The 20,831-nt window shown below is 44.8% G+C and overlaps 1 protein-coding gene and 2 long non-coding RNA genes across 3 annotated transcripts in view; 2 read left to right on the top strand and 1 right to left on the bottom strand.

Moving 5' to 3' along the window:
• Positions 1–20,831, top strand: part of LOC308184893 — a 470,974-nt gene that overhangs the window by 263,725 nt on the left and 186,418 nt on the right. The window lies entirely within an intron of this gene.
• LOC308184773 (uncharacterized protein) overlaps positions 1–20,831 on the top strand; it is a 242,858-nt gene that overhangs the window by 76,431 nt on the left and 145,596 nt on the right. The window lies entirely within an intron of this gene.
• On the bottom strand, positions 14,464–20,645 carry LOC308184925. Its single transcript, XR_013943044.1, has 2 exons — positions 19,346–20,645; positions 14,464–18,644 (listed from the first exon to the last, which is right to left on the bottom strand). It is a non-coding gene; the product is annotated as an uncharacterized lncRNA (long non-coding RNA).

Raw genomic sequence — 20,831 nt, 5'->3', positions numbered from 1 at the left:
ACCAGCCTTTCTAAATCTCTCACATCCGGCTCTTTCATTTTCTGAAGCTTCCGCCTTATATCGTCCACAGACTGACCCAAGAACAATGATACTAGCTGGACTTTACCTTCCTCAGAAGAGGGGTCTATCGTTGTAAATTTTTGCATTGCTGTCCTTAGTTGATCGAGAAATTCTGACGGGGTCTCAGTTTGCCCCTGTTTTATGGTATATAACCTAGACCAGTTTACAGACTTTGGTATCGCACTTTCCAAGGCGATCCTAATCCATTCCTGATATCTTTTTAATAACCTATAATCACCCTCATCATTATAGTCCCAGTTTGGGTCCACTCTGGGCACATATATCTCCACAGTTCCAGGTAAAACTGACGTTACCTGGGTCTGTACTTGAGTTTGTGCATTCTTAATTACCAGTTGCTTTTCCAGTTTCCGATAATGCTGCCAGCATTATCTCTATATCTTTCCAATCGGGATCTAAATTCTTTACAATCAGCTCAAACCTCCGGGCCACTGATTCTGGATCATCCCGGTATCCTTTCACAGCTTCCTTCCATGAATCTAACTCAGCAGTTGTGAAAGGTACTTTTATCCGAGCTGGTCCGTTAGCCCCCATAGCCTGTCGTAACGGGGCTTGAATAACGGGCCCGACCTTACTTCGGGTTCGAGCCGTGATCGGGGTAAAGTCTCCATTCCCCCAACTCTCATTTTTCTTATCTATTCTGCCGTTTCCTGGGCTCGCCCCCACGCCTCGTTCTATTATCTGGGGCGAGAGGACATAATCCTCCATTCTCTCCTCTGACTCATTCAATTTCAAACATCTCTGCCCGATACTGCACGCCGAACAACATCTTTTCATTTTTCCTGCCCCTTCCTTCTTCATATCCTTTTCTATTGCCAGGATCAAAGGATCCTGTGGGGCTAAGTTAATTCCACACTCCTTCTGCCATTCCAGGTGGTTTCTCAAAGTGAAAAACATATCTGCGTATGACACCTCATCCCACTTTCCTTCTCTCCTTAGAAACAACATTAACTGTAGTAAAGTATTATAATTTAAGGTTCCATTCAGTGGCCATTTTTCCTCACAATCCAACTTATAAAGTGGCCACCATTGATTACAATATTTTATCAACGTTTTCTTATTTTCAGTTCCACCGGGGGATCCCCCTATATCTTTCCAATGACTCAAGATACATCCCAACGGGCTTTTCTTTGGAATCCCACTACTCTGCTGCCCCCCCATGTTACAGTTCAGAATGTTTCTTGTTACACAATACAAGCCGGCAGCTTTCCACAATAACACCAAGATCCTAGTAACGTTATAAAGAGTACAATCAAAATCCCAAAGACAATAGCCAAGGTCAAGTTCCACATTTAAACACAACGTAAACTAACCTCGCATGCAAAGGTTATTTGTTTCCCAACAGCAACTGAGTGCTTTCCAAAAAAACCAAATGCCGTCCTGCAGAAAACTTTTACTTTCCGACTTACAGACGACCCCAATTGACCGGTCAACCAAATAAACCAAAATAAAGAATATAATCACTTACAATGATGGAGTCCGTGTCTGCCTCCGCAGTGATCCGTTGAGTCGAGGAGTCCCTCCGGGAAATCCCGGGGGTACCCTAGGGAGTCCTGTTCCCAGCGGGTCCTGCGGTCCGACAGAGAAGAAGTCCCATCTGGGGTGCCAGATTGATTCAAAGATCATAAATCCAATTTCTTTAAGTGATTTATTCTTTATTGACGGCACCGGATGCACGGGGGATCTTTCCGCCTATCGTGCATCCCGAAGTGAAAAGCCGTCCCAAATTTATACATCACAGTGATTAATATTTTATTAATGCATATACATATTCATTATCTAACCCCGCCTACTCTCGCTTCTCATGCTAATCAGTTTTTTGTGTCCTGCGCCTGCGCAGATCCTCTCGGTGGTCTTGGGCAGGGGTCGTCGAGCTGTGGTCGGTGGTCTCAGAGAGGAAGGCCATAAGTCTTCCTCACAGTGTACTTTTCACCCTTGGTCAGGATTCTGCTGAGTTAGCTTTCTTCCTAACCGCAAGGACTGTTTTTTCTTCGATTCTTCTGCTCGTTATTTTCTTATCTTGGATTCCAATGTCTTGTTCGAGATATATTGCCCGTATATGTCCTATTTCGAGATACATTGTCCGTACATCTGTTTCCTGCCCTACACCTAATGTTCTGTTCTCCCTTAATATTTACATTCTTAACCCTTTCTTATCTGGAATCGCCTCAGCTTCCCTAATCAAACCCTGCTGTGAACAAGTGGCAGTCGTTCACACAGGGCAAGCAAGCGTCACCAGACTGTAAAGTGAGGCGGCAGCAGCAGGGTGTTTCATTTGGTGCAGTTTAGGGAACGCTTTCAGTGAGACTCGGGGCTGAGCTATGCTGTGGTGCCTGGGGATGAGTGCAAACAACCCAGACCATCAGAACAATTGAGTCACTGTGTAACTCAATACAATCATGAAGCAGTATCAGCTCACAGACAACATGAATTTCCACTTTGCTGCTGGTTTGACACACTGGGGAGGAACGGGATGAATTCCTCTTATTTACCAACACAAAAGAGTCTTAAAATGCAACTTCTGACCCTGTAGCTCTGAGTGTAACTCCTCACCCTCCCAGCAGCTCCAGGGAAAGGGCAGGACCAGCAGCTAAGAGCTGTCCTTTGCGGTCTGATATCACAAACTTTTCACAAGCGTTCTCTGTGAATCACACAGCAATGGTTTGTTCTGCAGTCAGTAGCAATTCTCCCTGAAGAGTTGGGTTCAGTAATAAACTATACCATCCTAGTCAGTCTACACTGCAACCTCAAGGTTTTGGAGGCAACTCATCCACAATTCCTACCCTTTAACCCTGATTGCCTATCTGCAACAACCAATATAGCACTGTGTTCTCTGGGAAGTGCTGGAGCTGACTGTGCTCATACAGCACCAAGCACTACAGATTCTCAGCCTGATTACACCTACTTACCTGGCAATTCACACCTCACCTGAGCCTTGAAGCCACCTTGAAGAACATGCTATTCACTTTGTTTGGTGGACAGTGCAAATGGGAGAGAGCAAGAAGCTACCAGTAGCAGGTTTCCAGTCTCACTCCCATAGCATCCTACACTTACACCTCTCTTTCAAATGCAAAGTCATCCTCTCCTGTTCCAGGGCTCACTGTTGTCTCAGCTTCAACCCTGACAAAGACCTCTGAAGCCAACAGAAAGCAGAAAAGCAAAGCACCACTGTGCTGTAGAGTTACACATCAAAGTGTTTTTAGGCCCTGTCAAATAATGTATGGACATGGGGAGAAGAAGAAAGGGTCTCAATAAAAAAGAAAAAGGAAAAAAAAGAAAAAGAAAAAGAAAAGCACACCAAGAAGGGCAGTCTTTGTGAGACGTTAATTTAGTTTTCTGAAAGATAGGGCATGGTGGTAAATGAGGAATTCCAGTTATGCAGACTCAGAGTTGTGAAGGAGCAGAGGGGAACACGTTTGGCTTGCTCTGGGGGTGAGCTGGCATGAACTTTTGGTGCAGAGGTGGAAAATTTTTTGGAGGTAGAGAGGAGGTTGTTCCAGAACTGATTCCCTTTAACAGGGAGGAGCTGGCTGGGCATGTGAGAGCAGAAGGCAGTGTAAATAGGAATGTTGCTAAAATGATAGTATGATGCTTGGGAAAAAGTGACAAGAGCAAAATGTTTAAAATGGTCTTCAGAAATGGAGTCTTTGGTAAATATGAAGAAATAGTAACTCATATTTCATGGGAAGGAAATCTGGGATGGGGGAGAATTAAACAGAACTGTAATTTCCTTAAATATTTGATATTAAGATCAGGAGTGTAAGCCATCATGTTTCAGAGAGACTCAGAAAGGTGAATGAAGTGGTGGAATCACAAGCTCTTCAATCACCTTGGACTGAAGCAGGATGCTTCTAGAAGGAGCACAACGGGTTGTTTTATCCAGCACAAACTGTGTGGCAAAAGCTCAAAGTGAGAAAGAGATAGCAAGGATGTAAAGGACAATAAAATTTGTTCTGTAAAGATTAGGTTCTCTGGATTTCAGTAACCCTTCTAGAAGGTGGAAGATCAAAGAATGTTTATGTCTGCTATACAGTGAAAAAAGTTCAGCAAATCATGCTAAGAAATCTGATGTATATTTTTTTCTTTAATCAGGCATCTCACACATTAGACGCCATCAACAGAGGAGAAAGGGAGAGGTTTGGGGCTGGAATAGGGAAGTAATGGGTCAGCTGAGTAAGGTAGAAACTGGCCTGGAGCAATGCTGCTTTTGGGAGTTTCTGGAGAACAGACAAGCAAGGTTCAGAAGACTGGGAAAAGAGCAAGCATAGCACCTACCTTGAAACAAGGGAAGAAGAAAAGCTGAGTGACTACAGATATATAGGCTTCACTTATTGAGTAAATGTTGAAAGAGTCAAACGAACCACTTCAAAGTAACTAGAAGTGTGTGGCGGAAGAGATAATTAACAGCCAGCAGTCCAGAAAAACTACATCAAACCCAAATTAATTCTGTGTTAGAGGGAGCCTGAGGGCTAGTGAAAAAGCCTTAGATATCTGTCATGTGTCCTGGCTGTCACTTTAGCATTTTTACAAGTAAACTGGAAAGAGATGCTCAAGATAAAATCACTGTAGAGTGAGTGCCATTTTTTTTCCCAGAAAAAAATACACTGAGAGTAGTTAATGTAGCGGGTTTACGTGGCAAGGTTTTGGTAGCAGGGGGCCATAGGGGTGGCTTCTGTGAGAAGGATCTAGAAGCTGCCCCATGTTTGGTAAGGGCCCCACTGCTGACCAGAGCTGAGCCAATAAGTGATGTTGTTTTGCGCCTCTGTGAGAGCATGTTTAAGTCAGGGAAAAAAAACTGCTGTGCCACACAGCAGCTGGGAGAGTGAGAGGAGTGAGGAACAGCCTTGCAGGTGCCAAGGTCAGTGAAGAAGGAGGGGGAGAGGCAAGGTCAGTGAAGAAGGAGGGGGAGAGGTGCTCCAGGCACCGGAGCAGAAGTCCCCTGCGGCCTGTGGTGAGGACCATGGTGGAGCAGGCTGTCCCCCTGCAGCCCATGGAGTACCATGGTGGAGCAGGGTTCCGTGCTGCAGCCCGTGGAGGAGACCACGGTGGAGCAGGTGGACCTGCACCGACGGAGGCTGCGGCCTGTGGAAGACCTCTGCCGGAGCAGATTCCGGGCCTGACCTGTAGCCCGTGGAGAGGAGACCGTGCAGGAGCAGGTGACCTGGCAGGAGCTGCTGCCCGTGGGGGATCCAGGTTGGAGCAGTTCGCTCCGGAGGGATGGACCCCGTGGTACGGACCCATATCTGGAGCAGTTCTTGAAGAGCTGCTGCCTGTGGGAAGCCCACGCCAGATCAGTTCAGCAAGGACTGCATCCCGTGGGAGGGACCCCACAGCACAGGGGACGAGAGTGATCAAGAAGGAGCGGCAGAGAAGAAGCGCTGTAGACTGACCATAACCCCTGTTCCCCCATTCCCCTGTGCCACTTGGGGGGAGGAGGTGGAAGAGGGTGGATGGGGGGGAAGGTGCTTTTGGTTTCTTTCCTTTGTTCCTCACTTCTCTAGCTTGTTAGTAATAGGTAATAAATCTTACTATTTCCCTATGCTGAGTCTGTTTTGCCCATCGTGATAATTACTGCGCGATCTCCTCATCCTTATCTCAACCCTTGAGCCCTTTTCATCGTATTTTCTCCCCTTTCCTCTTTGAGGTGGGGGAGTGAGTGAGCGGTTGTGGTGGAGCTCGGCCGCCCACCTGAGTAAAACCACCACAGTTATCAATGACTGGTAATCAAACTTGAGAGAGTCATCGTGGATGTATCCTGGATCTGGTATTCAGTATTTTATTTTCCATCTTGTCTGGCAGAATAAAGCACACATTTAGTAAATCTGCATATGGCACCACCCTGACAGGAGCTACAAGCGCACTGAAAGATAGGATTAGAATTGACTAGCTGGAGACACAGTCTGAAAAAAATTGGATGCAGTTCAATAAGGACAGATGAAAGATTTGTATTGCCTGATGAGACATCAGCTCTGCCAGAAAGGATCTGCCAGAATGGATTTTATTCTGGCACACTGTCATCCAAGTGCTGGTGGTGCAAAAGGATAGTATTTTAAATTACTTCTAGGTGATTTTCCATTTAGATATTTGTTGTCACTAAGATAGATGGATTGTTCTTTGTACTCTGGTCAGCTTTGGTAAGGCCCCAGCTGCCAACTAAGGCTCATTTTGGGTGCTATGCTTCCAGAATGAGGTGAACTAGCTGGGAAGCCCACTGGAGAGCAGCAAGAATGATGACACTTCTGACAGATCAACATGTAAGAAGTGACTAAAGAAATGAGGTGTCTTTTCTTCTGAAGGGTAACCTACAGCAAGGCTTAGCGGCCTTCACTGCATAACGAAGTCGTCTGGGCTCTGTGTCCTTGGCTAGTAGCACAATGAAATGACGGGAAGCAGAAAGAGCACCTTTGATCATCCCGGGACAAGATACAATTTGTTTAAATTGAAATGAGTTTTACAGTAGTGGAAAAAAACTTTTCCCCTGGGAAGGACACTGCAGTCCTGGAATAGGCAGTCAAAACAATAGCCATCACTGCAGCTTTCTAGGACATTTGCTGAGAGTGACAGGCATGACCATCTCTTCAGGTAGAGGGTAGATTTGGTGACCTCTTGAAATCCCTTCCAGTATTTTTTTATTTCAGGATAGCTGTGGTGGGATGATGCTAGGATGTGCATTTGTACTGGGGGAAGGGTGCTAACAGCAGGCTCATGGCAACAGCTCCAGAGGCTTCAAGGCGAAGAGCTGAAGCAGGGCAGGGATATAGAGCAGCACTAGTTGAATGGTGATTCCTGCCCAAGAGAAGGTGAACAACCTGTTAAACCATTGCTTTATCAGTGCCACCAGCATCTTCAGTTCCCTGACATGGGGCATTTAGCACAGAGAATAGATTCCCAGTGACATTACCTTTTAGCTTGCTTTTTCTGATGCTTCATTCATGCCTGTATTAATTCTGCCTACTTTCAAACATGTCTGATGTGTTTCTTCTTCTTTGCAGAGGAAGAGAGACACCTTCAAGCAAACAAATGGGATTTTAACCTACAGTTTGAGTATGCTGTAAGTAACTAGCATATGTTGCTTCGTGCAGATGCAGTGACAGATGGTGCTGCATCTGCTTCATGTCTTCACACTATAAGGTGCTCTCCCTTCCTGTTCATTTTGATATTTCAAGGGCATGACATGAGTGAACACTAGCTGTGTGTTGTGGTTTAACCCAGCCGGCAGCTAAGCATCACGCAGCCGTTCGCTCACCCTCCCCCCTCCCTCTCTGGGATGGGGGAGAGAAACAGGAAAATGAAGCCTGTGGGTTGAGATAGAGACAGTTTATTAGGACAGAAAAGAAAGGAAAATAATAATAATAATGATAATAGTACTACTACTAATGATGTGTACAAACAAGTGATGCACAATGCAATTGCTCACCACCTGCTGACCAGCCTATCCCCGAGCAGCCAGTCCCCCCACCCCGGCCAGCCACCCCTATATATTGTTCAGCATGACGTCAGATGATATGGAATACCCCTCTGGCCAGTTTGGGTCAGCTGTCCTGGGTCTGTCCCCTCCCAGCTCCTGCTGCACCCCCAGCCTGCTCGCTGGCAGGACAGAGCGAGAAGCTGACAAGTCCTTGGCTTAGTGTAAGCACTGCTCTGCAACAATTAAACCATCATGGTGTTTTCAACATTCTTCTCATCCTAAATCCCAAACACAGCACCCTACCAGCTACTAGGAGGAAAATTAACTGCTGCATGTATCCTGAATATGAAATGTGTTGTAGTTAGTATATGTAAAGGACTATGCAGTACAAATGCCTTATAAGGCTTGGTGATTTAGGACTGGGAAAGTGCATTTGATTTGCATAGAACCTGCTGTTCTATCTTTCATAGGATGATTGCAACATGGACTATGGGCAGCAGTGGGGCAGGGAAGCGTGAGGGAGATGCGCAATGATGTCAGGGCAGAGAGAGCAAGCAACTCTTCTGGTGCTGAGTCAATTTTTATGACAAGCCATTCATAAAGCTAACTGCCTGTCACTGCTTCCCAGCTGACTGCTTACATGCCCAAGGATTTGCAAATAACCAAAATCAAGGAGAGGACTATGAGAACTCTGGAGAGTTTCCATAAAAGTCTATTAATTAGGTGTGAAAGCACAGGCAGACAAAAAGTAAACTCAATATAATCTGTTAAATCTTGGCTGTGAGTTTCAGTAATCCTACCCCTCATTTTAGTCAGCTATGGCTCATGATTTCTGAAGTCCAGTGTAGACCGAGGCTTAGAAATTCTAGAAGACTGTCCAGAAAGAGCCAAAGCCTGAGTAGGTAGGTGAGTGGGTGGTGAGGTACTAAAAAACTTTGTGGTGATGCAAGCACTGCCAGTACTGTACAGGGCTGAACATCATGTCCTGGGCTGCTTATTTCCAATAAGTCTTGACAAAAGTTCCATTTATTAAAGTCACATTGCCATGGTGCGTGGCAGTTACTAACCATGTTCATAAGTTACTTTAGGTCCCATGCTGAAAATTGCTGGTTACATCTGGAAATGCCAAAAAGAGAGAAACTCCCCTTGCTTTGGCATGGGATGGGGTTTATTTTACTTGGTAACTTAAGGCAATGTAAGCCATAAAACCTATAGAACAGGTTCTTGTAACAAAGCTAGGTGAGGCAGTAAATGTTTCTTTAGGGTGATGCAGCTGCTGAGAAAGGTCAGTGAGGAGAAGAAAGGGAAATGCAAACAGAGGTGTAGTGTATTGCTGTACTACTGCAGCCAGGCTGTATGTCATAGCTGGCATGCATGTTTGAGCCTTTCACTAAAATAGAGTTTCTTTTATGTAGGCATGGATCAAAGGTACAGAGTTGCTTTGTCCTCACTGAGGCTCGGTGAGAACAGGGAAGTGGGCATGTGCAGCTGGAGGTGGTGTGTTGGCCCCAAGTCGGTTGTGGTTATCTTCCCTTCACAGTGCAAAGTCTACAGGATATCTGTGAAGGAAGAAATGGGGAGAAAAAAAAATCGAAAAAAAATCTACTGTGTATGGAGGGTGACATCAGCTCTGGAGGCTGGGCCTCCTGATGTGAAGCAACACTCTTGAATACTCTCAAACCAGCTTTGCAGGAATGTGATGCTGCACTGTGGAAAGTGGTGTTTGCTAATTCATGCAAGGACACGTCCAGATCACACTTGGACCTGCAGGAGAATCCAGAGGGCAGCTTTGCTCCCTCAGCTCATCAAAAAACAACACGAGACCAAACTACAGTGTGTCCCTGGGACATTGCTCCAGCCACAGAGCCTCTTTACCTGAGCACCGTGCAGGACGGTTGGGCAGTGCGGGAAGCTGGACTGATGGTTAAAGAAGAGGATAGGAGCTACACGTGGTAGAAATCCCATTAACACAGAGGCAGAGGGACAGTTTCAGAGGAGGAGCTGAAGGCCTGTCCATGCAGAGTGCTATGAAGCATGTTCTACAGTGAGATGGAAGATTGGTGTGGTCTCATTGATTTGTGTGAATGTCAGCAGTGCCGGCTGAGAGAGGGGCAAGGGAAGTGTCTCTTATCTGGTGATGCCTCTTACGTGCCTTCTGATGAGTTTTGCTGTGATTAAGGGCAGCAGCTTCTAGCAGTGGCTCTGGTAGTACTTTGGTAGGTCAGGATTTATTTGCACTTGGTGTGAAGACTGAAGCTGAAACTAGAGCTCTCAGACTGATGCAGCCCCATCCTTGGCCTTATCCTGCACAGCAAGAACACAGTAGCTTAAAAAAATAAACCAAACTTTAGAACAAAGTGCTGTGCAGTTAACTGGAAGGGCTAAGTGTGAAGGTATGTACTGCCCACCAGTTCATAAAATTAGTTTGGAATGAGTCAGAAAAGAAGCGTGAACAAGTGACATGCAAAGACACTTAGTGCAGCACAGAAATGGACTCAATATAGATCTGTAAAATTGAAAAGTCAAATCTTAATCCTGTATTTATTCACACCTCAGATAGGCAGATCCTTCCTGGCTTGTGTAGGAGATTTGCCTGTGTAATGATCAAAATGAAGTGAAAAGCAGGGTGCAGGGTCCAGTGAGATTTAAGTGGGATTTATCATGTGATTCTGTGATCATGATTCCTGTCTGAGGTGATTCAGTCTGGCTGCACTGTCCTCAGCACTACCACAGTGGGGAATGCATCAGCATAGACCCACCGTGGTGGGTTAGCCCTGAACCTCTCTGCCCATGGAAACTCTGGAGAGCAAAATCTCTTCTGAAGGTTTTTAATGTTTACTTTGATTCCAGTTCCCTTTTATTTCTTCGCTTTCACATTGGAATTCATCACAACTGCACTAGGACGTCATGAAGGGCTGCAAAAACAACTTTGAAATTGGCTTTCAGACAATAGGAGATGAAATGCAGAGCCCATGAGTCAATGACAAGTTTCATCTTAGTTCAGGATCTAGGGTCAAACCAGCATACTGCAGGGCCAGCAGTGAGGGGGCTGCTTGCACTCTTTTTGTTTCCCCTGGTCACCTAATGAATTCTCCAGTGAAATAGGGGGGGGATGTATATAACTTCCTACAACCAATACACATTACCCTGGCCTGGAGTGGCAGCTGGGTTATTTCTTTGAAACTTCATTGGAGAGGAAGGAGCTGGGGAAGTGTACTCAGACTCTGCTCCACCTCCTTCGCTTGCATGCTTCAGTCTGAGAATGATGCCCAGAGGGTTATCCGCAGGGACCTTGCTGGTATGTGGTCAGGAAGGCAGCAACGGCTACCTCTGATCTGTCCTGGTTTTGGCTAGGATAGAGTTACTTTTCCTCCTAGTAGCTGGTAGGGTGCTGTGTTTGGGATTTAGGATGAGAAGAATGTTGAAAACACCATGATGGTTTAATTGTTGCAGAGCAGTGCTTACACTAAGCCAAGGACTTGTCAGCTTCTCGCTCTGTCCTGCCAGCGAGCAGGCTGGGGGTGCAGCAGGAGCTGGGAGGGGACAGACCCAGGACAGCTGACCCAAACTGGCCAGAGGGGTATTCCATACCATCTGACATCATGCTAAACAATATATAGGGGTGGCTGGCCGGGGTGGGGGGGCTGGCTGCTCGGGGATAGGCTGGGTATCGGTCGGCAGGTGGTGACCATTGTGCATCACTTGTTTGTACACATTATTATTAGTAGTACTATTATCATTATTATTATTATTTTCCTTTCTTTTCTGTCCTAATAAACTGTCTCTATCTCAACCCACAGGCTTTCATTTCTTTGTAATTCTCTCCCCCATCCCAGAGAGGGAGGGGGGAGGGTGAGCGAACGGCTGTGTGCAGAAAGCAGAAAAGCAAAGCACCACTGTGTTGTAGAGTTACACATCAAAGTGTTTTTAGGCCCTGTCAAATAATGTATGGACATGGGGAGAAGAAGAAAGGGTCTCACTAAAAAAGAAAAAGGTTTTTACCCCCCTGTCCTTTTAAAATGACACGTGGCTTGTTAAGACCCACAAAAAACAGTGGCTATGAGATGTCTTCACTAGATGCCAGCAGCATAGAGCTGACCTTGGCTGTGTGGGATCATCCACAATGGGGTTACATTTATGTCCAGGAAAAATGCTGCTCCCAGATAATGCAAAAGCTAAAACTCTCCTAAGGTGAAACATGAAAGGAGGTTCTGGCACATACCTGACATAGAGTGAAATCGGCACCACTGTGTTTAGAATGATCACATATGATCAGAACATGAGGAAGCCAGAGTAGGAGGTAGAGTTGACACCCTCTGCCCAGGGCAGATAGACTTGGAAGTTGTAGCCCTTATCAGACTCCCAGATGCCATTGCCAATGGCTAGGATAAGACACATCAGTGCTAAAAATGCAAAGATCTGGAAAAAAAATAAACAACCCTGCATATTAGAAACAAAGAATTTGTTATATACAGGTTAATTGGATGACACTAATCAAAAGGAGTTGGACAGCTTGAAACACTGGGAAAGGTTCCTAGCAGTGAAGGAGGAAAACAGGCAAAAATATGACACATTGTCTCAAAGATGCAACTACACTGTGCAGAGTCTTTAGCATTTTGGGGATTTAAGTAGAGAGTAGAGTAATTTTAGGTAGAGATCTAAAACAGGGTGCTCATGGGCAGCTGGCTGCAAAATGTCAGATCTCATTAGAAGTGAGTTGAGCTGCTGTTCTTCAAATATCTGGCTGCATGTTTGAGAATAGAAACTCCCTGGAGGACTTTTTATGACTGTTAGTCAGATGTGCCATAGTTTCCTCACCATTTCTGAAAAATTAGTAAAGATAATTTCTAATTCAGGAAATCCAACGCTGTGCAGGTTGGAATTCAGCACTGGATATCCTTCTGATGGTTAAAGGAGAGTTAATCACTGACTTAGAACTAATGGTTGCCTTGGTACCTGTCATCGCAATCAGATTACATTTCCTTTGAGCAAACAGAAAGCAACAGAAACCAGTGAGGTGTATCCTCGGACTTCAGAGAGGCCTATTTCTTGAAGCCCAAAGCAAACAGTGAAGAGCAACTGGGAAGAAAATTCCAAAGAGGGACACCTTAGTGAAAACAGAGACTTGCTCAGGAACACAATTTCAGAGACACAAAAGCATTACATAGATCATAAAAGTATTTTTTTATATATATATTTGTTGTTGTTGTTATTGTTAAATAAGATAAGAACACAGCAATACAATTATTTGGAAAAGAATACAAAGAGAAAGGGAAGAAGGAAAGCTACTAGAAATTAATATGAACTGCAATGAATTACAGAACTGTGACTATCTAATAGTGATACAAATATCAAGAAAACAATAAACTCACTAATAGAGTTGTGGAAAAGGCAGACGTTCAACAGACGTTCCTCCACGAATGATGGAGGAATGAAGCAGAAGGATGTATCTATCCCATATTGTTAGTGTTGGGGAGAATCGAATGGATGTTTTATTAATGTCTCTTAGGTGATGGGTCATACAGTATAATTAAGCATTGCCAAATGTACTTACATTATCAATTAATTTATGTATACTGGGAAGTTTAGGGAGTATATTATCAAATAATCTATGTATACTGGGAAACTTAGGGAGTATACTGAACAGTCAAATGAATCTTTGAAGGGGAACCCTGGGAGGGAACAGATACAACCTGACCTTGGATAAGGGCCTGGAAGTGCTGAAATGAGTTGAAGCAGAACCAAGGAGCGGAGGGAGCATGCGTCGAGTGAGAAAGGTGAAAAGTTTAGCGGAGAGGAAGACTCCTTACTTCATCTGGACGACCACCTGGACGACCACCAGAGAGCACCACGCATGTGCAAATGGGAGGAGAGCTAATTAGAATGGAATGCGAGGCTGATGTTGCAACCTGTAATGAATATGAATGCCTTACGTAATGTTGAATGTATAAATAATGGCTGGAAAGTAACGGGACTTGAAGCCAGATTTGGGCACCTGCCCCGGCTTCCAGCGCTGAATAAAGCACCTTCATATAATCACTTGGTGGTTATGTGGTTGCTACGCTAACATTTTGGCGACCCAGATGGGACTGCTGAGGCGGATCGTGTCTCGGTTTCGCTCCAGCCAGCACCGAGGGATTCTCGGGGAGCAGTCGACCGCGACCGACCTCCGCTGCTCACGACGTACCACTGGAGCGGTAAGCAAAGGTGCTTTCAACTTTGGGTATTCGGTACCGATTTGGTTGGGAAAGCCTGCCAGTCAGACGCGGCGAAAGCCACGCTCGGTTGGGCAGTGAGCTCCCAGGGTAAGCCTAGGCGCCGTCCGTTAGACAGAGCGAAAGCTCTGCAGGTTCGGCATTGGTGGTTTGGTATTGGTAATTGTATTGGTTTGTGCTGAAGGGTCAGCACCTGGTATTATTGGTATGTGGTAAGCATGCTGCTGCTCCGGCAGCTTCTGGGAGAGTGTGCTGCTGCTCCGGCAGCTTCTGGGAGAGCGTGCTGCTGCTCCGGCAGCTTCTGGGGGAGTGTGCTGCTGCTCTGGCAGCTTCTGGGGGAGTGTGCTGCTGCTCCGGCAGCTTTTGGGTTTGTATCATAAGCTCAAAATGAAAAAGATTAAAGGTATTCTGGGAAAAGATGTACCTATCCCGCGAACATCCCCACTGGGGTGTTTGCTAGCACATTGGAAAGAGGGAGGTTTTGGTCAAGAAATGCGGAAAGGAAAGCTGATTGATTATCGTAATATTTGGTGGCCACAGTATAAACTAGAGGACCAAGAAACTTGGCCTGAGAATGGAACATTGCAATATAATACAATTTTACAATTAATGCTATTTTGCAAGCGGGAAGGAAAATATGATGAACTGCCGTATGTGGAATTATTCTTTTATTTGCGCCGAAAGCCTGAATGGCAGCATGCTTGTGGAATAATGGTGCTTGAAGTTTCAACTGAGGAACGTTGTTGTGCATGTACTAAGGAGGGACGCTGTATACAGCATCAGGCAATAGAGAATAATAAGTATTATGGGGAAATGAATAATGGAAATATTGATTTGGAAGTTGCGCCGTCGGCTCCGCCGGAAGAGCCAGGACAGGGAGGGAAAAGAGAAAATGAAGATAGCAGTAGTGATGGAGAATCCCTGACTTTAGTCTCCCCTGTGTCACATAGGACTCAGCAACAGCGAAGGGCAGGAGAAACTATAAATGAACAGAGAGGGAAAATAATCGCTCCCCTCAGGCAAGGAGTGGGGACAGAAGGACCGGTATATGTTAAGGTGCCTTTTTCAGCTGGGGACTTAATGATATGTAAACAAGCAGCCGGCACCTACAGGGAAAACCCAGATAAAGTAGCCAGGGTAATGAAAATGATAATTAAAACCCATAATCCCGATTGGGATGATCTCCAGGTGATCCTGGATACTTTGATGGACTCGACAGAAAAAGACATGGTATTGCGGGCAGCCAGAGAGAGAGCCCGAGAAGATATATGAAATGGATTAGTGCTTGGAAATCTAGATCAAAACTTCCCCACTGAGGATCCCCAATGGGATTATAACACAGGGGATGGAATAAGGAGGCTGAAGAGATATCAAGATTGGGTACGAGTCGGGGTACAGAATGCCATGCCCCGGACCATAAATTGGTCAAAATTGTATAATGTCAGGTAAGAAAAAGCGGAATCACCTTCCGCCTTTTTAGAGAGATTGAAAGAAACTGCTAAGAAATATACAGATTTAGACGTAGAGACTGAGCAAGCTAAAGCTCAATTGGCACTCATTTTCCTGGGACAAGCCCAAGAGGATATTAGGAAGAAATTGCAAAAGTTGGAAGGTGCAGATTTGAGAAATTTGGATAGGCTGTTGGAAATAGCCTGGAAAGTGTATAATAACAGAGAAAAGGAAACGACAAAAAGGCAACAACAGAACTTATTAGCAGTAATTCAAGGGAGAGAACATGCAGGATTAAGGGGCAGGGGAAGAGGAAATATTAATGGTCGAGGTAGAGGAACAGGGAGAGGCTACCCGAGCTCAGGGGGAAACTGGCTGGGTCTTAACCAATGTGCCCATTGTAAGGGGGAGGGTCATTGGAAAAACGAGTGCCCTCTCCGTGGACAGCTGATCGTTGGTGGGGGAAATTCGTTCCGAAACCAAGAAGCAGCTAAGGCGATGGTTCTGGGGGAATATAGTAGCTGACTAGGAGATCCGGTAGCAGAAACTAAAGAGCCCTTAGTAAAAATTCAAATAGGAAATAAGGAAGTAAAATTTTTAATTGATACAGGGGCCACATATTCAGTACTCAATAGATTAAGTGGTAAGATAGGGGAAAGGAAAACTGCTATTGTAGGTGCCACCAGGAAGGAGGAAATACGGCCGTTCTTACAACCCCTTGATTTACGGTTTGGAGGTAAAGAAATTACGCATGAATTTTTATATGTACCAGAATGCCCTATTCCTCTTTTGGGACGGGATTTGTTAACTAAACTAAACGCTACCATAACGTTTGAAGATGGAGAATTGATTATGAGAATCCCGGAATCAAAAGTGGGACAAATATTAATGATTAAAGAGAAGGCTGTTCCTCATATACCAAAAGAGGTAGAAAATGCAGTAATGCCTACGATTTGGGAAACGGACGTGCCCGGAAAATCAAAAGTAGCCCAGCCAGTAAAAATTGAACTTAAGGAAGAGGCCCGACCGGTACGGATTAAACAGTACCCATTGAAGCTAGAAGCTAGGCTAGGAATAGTAAAGATTATAGATAAATTTCTTAGCTACCACATTCTGGAAGAATGCAAATCTGAATATAACACCCCAATTTTCCCAGTAAAGAAACCTAATGGGGAATACAGGCTAGTGCAGGACCTTAGGGCAATCAACGAAATAACAAAAGATGTTCACCCAGTGGTGGCTAATCCTTATACATTGTTAACATCTGTAAAAGAGAAATATAAGTGGTTTACGGTAATTGATTTAAAAGATGCCTTCTTCTGCATACCCATTGACAAGGATAGTAGAAAACTCTTTGCTTTTGAATGGGAAAATCCACGGAACGGACGAAAGATGCAACTGACCTGGACAAGATTGCCTCAAGGATTCAAGAATAGCCCGACCCTCTTCGGCGGTCAACTAGCTAAAGAAATAGAAGATTGGATTAACCAAGGGCAGATTCAGGTACCAAAGGATCGATACCTGCTGTTACAATATGTGGACGATATATTAATAGCTACCGAAGGAGAGTCAGAATGTATTCAGGTAACTATTGATATTTTGAATCAATTGGGACTAAATGGGTACAAGGTTTCTAAACAAAAGGCACAAATCGCGTGCACAACAGTAATTTATTTGGGATGTGAAATTTCTCAAGGACAAAGAAAATTGGGAGTTAACCGAATACAAGCTATTTGTGAAATCCCCGAGCCGCGAAATTTGCATGAACTACGGGCTTTCCTAGGTATGGCCGGGTGGTGCAGACTGTGGGTAATGGACTATGGACTCATAGCAAAGCCCCTCTATGAAACCCAAAAGGCCTGTACATTTACCTGGGGAAAGCCACAACAAGAGGCCTTTAAGAAATTAAAAGAAGCCCTGATAAAGGCGCCTGCCTTGGGCTTGCCAGACTTATCAAAGGACTTCCAGCTGTTTGTGCATGAGAGACAACGATTGGCATTAGGAGTACTGACCCAGCGACTTGGGAGCTGGAAAAGACCTGTGGGGTATTTTTCTAAACAATTGGATGCGGTAAGCGCTGGATGGCCCTCGTGTTTAAGGGCCGTGGCAGCCACAGTCCTTTTAATACAGGAAGCCAGGAAGCTCACATTAGGGAAACGAATTGAGGTGTTCATGCCACATATGGTGACTACGGTATTGGAGCAAAAGGGGGGCCATTGGCTATCACCCAGACGAATGATGAAATATCAAGCTATACTAACTGAGCAAGATGATGTAATCTTAAGAACTACTAACTTATTGAACCCAGAAGTGTTTCTAGGAACAACTACGGAGGAAGGAGACCTCAGTCATGATTGCGTGGAGATCATCGAACATACCTATGCCAGCAGAACAGACTTAAAGGATCAGCCTCTGGGGAGACCGGATTGGGAACTTTTCACAGATGGAAGCAGCTTTGTGGAAAATGGGACTCGTTACGCAGGATACGCGGTAACTACATCAAAGGTAGTGATTGAGGCAAATTCCCTACCTCCGGGAACTTCAGCCCAACGAGCAGAAATAGTTGCCCTGACACGAGCCCTGGAACTAAGCGAGGGTAAGAACGTGAATATTTGGACAGATTCAAAATATGCATTCGGGGTAGTTCATGTACATGGGGTATTATGGAAAGAAAGGGGAATGCTATCCTCACAAGGGACTAATATAAAATACCAGGAAGAAATATTGAAATTAATAACAGCTGTACAGAAACCCCAACAGGTGGCCATAATGCATTGTAAAGCCCATCAAGGAGGGATGTCAGAGATTGCAGAAGGTAACAGATTGGCAGATTTGACGGCCCGGAATGTTGCGCGTGAAGTATGGAAAGTAATGGCTCTAATTCCATCAAAGGTAGGCCTCTCTTGTTTTAAATTACCTAAAGACCCAAAGTATTCGGCAGAAGATGAGAGACTTGCAAATTTGATGAAGGCCCAGAAGAATCCTGACGGATGGTATGTGACTACGACAGGACAACTCATAGTGCCTCCTATAGTAATGCGAGAAATCTTACAAATAAAACATAATGAATGTCACTGGGGTGCAGGAGCAATGGTGACCTATTTGAAATGAGGTGTCATCTCGGTACACATGTTAACAATGGCAAAGTCAGTAATGTCAAAATGTGAGCTTTGCTTAAAGAATAATCCGGTAGCAAGGAAACATGCTGAGATGGGAAGAACTAGAGCTGGGATAGAGCCTGGAGATTACTGGCAAATAGACTTCGTGGAACTGCCTAAAGCAAGAGGTTATAAATACCTATTGGTAGGGGTTGATACCTTTTCAGGATGGCCGGAGGCCCTTCCCTGTCGCACCAACCAAGCAAAGGAAACGGTAAAATGGTTACTACGGGAAATAATCCCTAGATTTGGTGTACCATTGGGTATTTCTTCAGACAGGGGACCACATTTCATTGCCAATGTGGTTAAGGAGGTTAGTAGGTTACTGGGAATTACCTGGAACTTACATACCCCATGGAGGCCTCAATCTAGTGGTCAGGTAGAGAGGATGAACCAAACTTTAAAAGGACAATTAAGCAAAATCTGTCAGGAAGCTAAGATACAGTGGCCACAGGCCTTACCAATAGCCTTGCTAAGAATTAGAATAAAGCCAAGAAGTGGGATGTCAGTAAGTCCCTATGAAATCATGTATGGAAAACCTTATGAGTCTCCTGAACCGAACCCGAATATACATGTTACTGGTAAACAGGTTGGCAAAGGTAACCAAGAAGGGGTTCAAAGATTTAAACTTACAATTACAGGCCACAACCAAAATGACCCTGCAAAACAGAATGGCTCTGGACATGCTTTTGTTAAAAGAGCATGGGGTGTGTGGATATTTGAAAGGCAGAATTGATCATTGCTGTGTACATATTCCAAATGTAACTACAGATGTGGAAAATGACATATCCCAACTAGCTCATGTGGAACATGAGCTAGAGGAAGAAAAGCAAGAATCTGAGCAAAATTGGTTGGGAGCAACTTTTGAGGGACTAGGCCTTCATCTGGAAGGATGGCTCAAGTCCCTCCTACAAAGCATTGTGCTGCTGCTAATTGTATTCGCTGCAATGGGAGTAATGTTCTCGTGTGTGAAAGGAGAAATAGTTAGGAGTAGTGCATGGAATCGCCGAATAATGAGAGTCCTTACTGGGAATCACCCAGAACACCCTATCCCACTTACTCCACCCCCATCCTATAGTACTAGCATTAACAAGCAGGCATAGAGGAATCAATAAGATAGTAGACTAACGAAGATGCGTTAAGATTATACTTACTAATCTCTATATCAAGTTATACTCACTAACCTCTACTAACCTGATTCAACCTAATAGTAATGAAAATACTTGCTCTTGGTATGAGTGAAGTATTTTCAAAGGGGGGAAATGTTAGTGTTGGGGAGAATCGAATGGATGTTTTATTAATGTCTCTTAGGTGATGGGTCATACAGTATAATTAAGCATTGCCAAATGTACTTACATTATCAATTAATTTATGTATACTGGGAAGTTTAGGGAGTATATTATCAAATAATCTATGTATACTGGGAAACTTAGGGAGTATACTGAACAGTCAAATGAATCTTTGAAGGGGAACCCTGGGAGGGAACAGATACAACCTGACCTTGGATAAGGGCCTGGAAGTGCTGAAATGAGTTGAAGCAGAACCAAGGAGCGGAGGGAGCATGCGTCGAGTGAGAAAGGTGAAAAGTTTAGCGGAGAGGAAGACTCCTTACTTCATCTGGACGACCACCTGGACGACCACCAGAGAGCACCACGCATGTGCAAATGGGAGGAGAGCTAATTAGAATGGAATGCGAGGCTGATGTTGCAACCTGTAATGAATATGAATGCCTTACGTAATGTTGAATGTATAAATAATGGCTGGAAAGTAACGGGACTTGAAGCCAGATTTGGGCACCTGCCCCGGCTTCCAGCGCTGAATAAAGCACCTTCATATAATCACTTGGTGGTTATGTGGTTGCTACGCTAACAATATGATGTAGCAGATGGAAAAGACAGTATACCTACTGTGACAAGGAACAATATGTGTCTCTACCTGCTAATAACAAGCATTTTCAAATGTCCTGGTTTCAGCTAGGATAGAGTTAATTTTCCTCCTAGTAGCTGGTAGGGTGCTGTGTTTGGGATTTAGGATGAGAAGAATGTTGATAACACCATGATGGTTTAATTGTTGCAGAGCAGTGCTTACACCAAGCCAAGGACTTGTCAGCTTCTCGCTCTGTCCTGCCAGCGAGCAGGCTGGGGGTGCAGCAGGAGCTGGGAGGGGACAGACCCAGGACAGCTGACCCAAACTGGCCAGAGGGGTATTCCATACCATCTGACGTCATGCTGAACAATATATAGGGGTGGCTGGCCGGGGTGGGGGGCCGGCTGCTCGGGGATAGGCTGGGCATCGGTCAGCGGGTGGTGAGCAATTGCATTGTGCATCACTCGTTTTGTACACGTTATCAGTAGTAGTACTATTATCACTATTATTATTTTCTTTTCTGTCCTAATAAACTGTCTCTATCTCAACCCACAGGATGTCATTTTCCTGATTCTCTCCCCCATCCCAGATAGGGAGGGGGGAGGGTGAGCGAACGGCTGTGTGGTGCTTAGCTGCCGGCTGGATTAAACCACAGCA

This window comes from Anser brachyrhynchus, assembly GCF_964034855.1.
Source record: "Anser brachyrhynchus genome assembly, chromosome: W".
Lineage (NCBI taxonomy): Eukaryota > Metazoa > Chordata > Aves > Anseriformes > Anatidae > Anser > Anser brachyrhynchus.
Note: the sequence above shows the minus strand (reverse complement) of the source record. Positions and strands in the feature narration are given on the sequence as shown.